The sequence below is a fragment of the Acinonyx jubatus genome, chromosome A1, assembly GCF_027475565.1.
Source record: "Acinonyx jubatus isolate Ajub_Pintada_27869175 chromosome A1, VMU_Ajub_asm_v1.0, whole genome shotgun sequence".
Taxonomy (NCBI): domain Eukaryota; kingdom Metazoa; phylum Chordata; class Mammalia; order Carnivora; family Felidae; genus Acinonyx; species Acinonyx jubatus.
This window is the reverse complement of record NC_069380.1, coordinates 91,491,541-91,494,071: the sequence shown is the minus strand read 5'-3', so window position 1 is coordinate 91,494,071 and position 2,531 is coordinate 91,491,541. Positions and strand designations below refer to the sequence as shown.

General features: G+C 39.0%; 1 pseudogene; it reads left to right on the top strand.

The window, feature by feature from the left end:
- Positions 1–1,782: 1,782 nt before the first annotated feature.
- On the top strand, positions 1,783–2,026 carry LOC106970288 (U6 snRNA-associated Sm-like protein LSm5; annotated as a pseudogene).
- Positions 2,027–2,531: the final 505 nt, after the last annotated feature.

Genomic DNA, 2,531 nt, shown 5'->3' with positions numbered 1-2,531 from the left:
ATTTCTTTTACAAAGCTAAAACTGGTCCTTACTTGTAAGAACCATATACATTACGAGGTATCGACTCACACTTCATCATTGAGAATGCCAACCATATAGACTGCATCAATGCTTGGAAATATGTTTAGACAATTTGGTGAATACTGGAAAACTCAATACATAACAGAGTACAGACATACTAACCCAAACTCAACCGCATAAAATTAAAGTGGGAATCCAGCTGGGGTGTGATGAAAGGACCTCCGGTGCCTTTCCTAGCTTGGAAATCTAGAAACCAAGGTCTGAATTCCAACATCCGCAACTATGTGTAAAAGGCCTAATTCTCTTGAGCCTCTTTGGCAGAGCTGGTTTCCATCCATCAGGTGTCAGCTTCTACTAGTGACAGGTGACTGATTCATAGAAAAGGGCCGCCACAGACCAGCTCACCAAAGACCTGCACTGGGGCTCCCTTCATGGGCTGATTCAGCACCCAAAGAACGACCTTCCTGAAGCCTACCGTCACCTTCCTGCCCCTTCCAGAAGCTATCTTCATCCCTTAAAGTTTTCAAAATATACACACAACATGACACTTTATCATTCAAATCCCCTGCCTAGTATCCTACACCCTATCTTCTCCAGAATAAATATTCTGAATTCCTTCAAACATTTCTTTATACAGTCTGGTTTTCCCAGGATAGTCCAGGCTTAACTTCGTTTTTTTAGAACAATAACTACGCCTCTCAAAATACGAAGTTCGCTAAGTTAAAATATGACATTCAAACTAATACAGAATGGATGTGCATTAAATATCTTATTCAAATTATTCATTAAGGAGGAAACAAATAATATGATAGAGGAACTAGAAAAAAGGTGTTAGAATAAGTTTGCTAGTTGAGATCTAAAACTAGTTAATCCTAACTGGAACTGAATCTGGAACTTTGGGGTTGTTTTTTTCTACAAGTATCCTTTGTAGACTTCACAGTGTCCAGGACCTAATCAAATAATAGAGAGCAGGGGTGCCTAGGCGGCTCAGTTGGATAAGTGTCCAATTTTGGCTCAGGTCATGATCTCGTGGTTTGAGTTCAAGCCCTGCATTGGGATCTGTGCTGACAGCTCAGAGCCCGGAGCATGCTTCAGATTCTGGGTCTCCCTCTCTTTCTCTGCCCTTCCCCCCATTCATGCTCTGTCTCTCTCTCAAAAATGAATAAACATTAAAAATACATTAAATAAATTTAATAAATTAATTTTTAAAAAAATAATAGAGAGCAAATTCAAAAGGTATACCCTTCTAGGGGTTCAAATAATCCCTGGGCAGGTCTGATAAATAATGCCCCAGGATGATGTGAAAAGAACATTAAATTATTCTCTTGCTTTGTTTCCAAGTGTTGGATAATTTTTCTTGATAGACCTCTTTCATTCTCCCAACGCATCCCAGTTTGTACAATAAATTATATGGCGGCCAAACTTACAGCACCTCATTGACATATTCCTCACCTTCCTGGCCAAGGTTTATCCTTTAGGATGTAGCACCCAGAACCAAAAAATAAAAAACTCCACATATGCCTTGAACCATGCAGGCTACAGAATAATTCGGACCTCCCATAATCTCAACACTATCTCAGCACTACACATGAAATGAACAAAGATCACGTTAATAGCCACATGGTATCACTAACTTATGTTAAGCAACTGAAACCCTCAGTCTTCTTTACCTAGAATGCTCCTTTGGTAAATATATTTTTCAAAATGCTGATTTTACTCCTCCTGACACATAAAAACTGTTCTTCTCTTGACTTTGTAGCCATGGCGGCTGATGGTACCACTAACCTGTCACAGCAGCCACCTCCAGAGCTTGAGGACAAATGTATAGGATCAAGAATTCACAGTGTGATGAAGAGTGATAAAGAAATTGTTGGCACACTTTTGAGATCTGATGAATTTGGAAATCACATCAGAAGGAAGAAGGATCACCAAATTAGATCAGATTTCATTATATAGAAATAATTTAACAATGCTGGTTCCTGGAGGAAAAGGACCTGAAATATAAATGGATTTCCTTGGCTTACTCTCTTTTGTCTTATAATGACACAAAATAGAAATTTCTCTTTAAGCTTTTAATGTTTGGATTCTATAAAGTTAAGTTTCCCAGTAAAGGCAAATGTTTTGAAGATGCATTGTTGGTTTTTTTTTTTTAATTAATTAATTTATGTTGAAAGAAAGAGAGAGCACAAGCAAGAGAGGGGCAGAGAGAGAATCCCAAGTAGGCTCCACGCTGCCAGCACAGAGCCTGACAGAGGGCTCAAACTCACAAACCATGAGATTGTGACGTGAGCCAAAACCAAGAGTCAGATGCTTAACTGACTGAGCCACCCAGGCACCCCTGAAGATGTGTTGTAAATGTCCATTTTTGTATCTTGGGAAAAGGAGAGAAGTTTGTTCTTTGAAGGCTAAAATAAGAATGTTGGCTACAAGAATATTATTCCTCCCTTTTGTATTTTCTTCCAGCCATGCATTCCCTCCTATTATATTGGAACTCTGCAGCCTTCTATCAT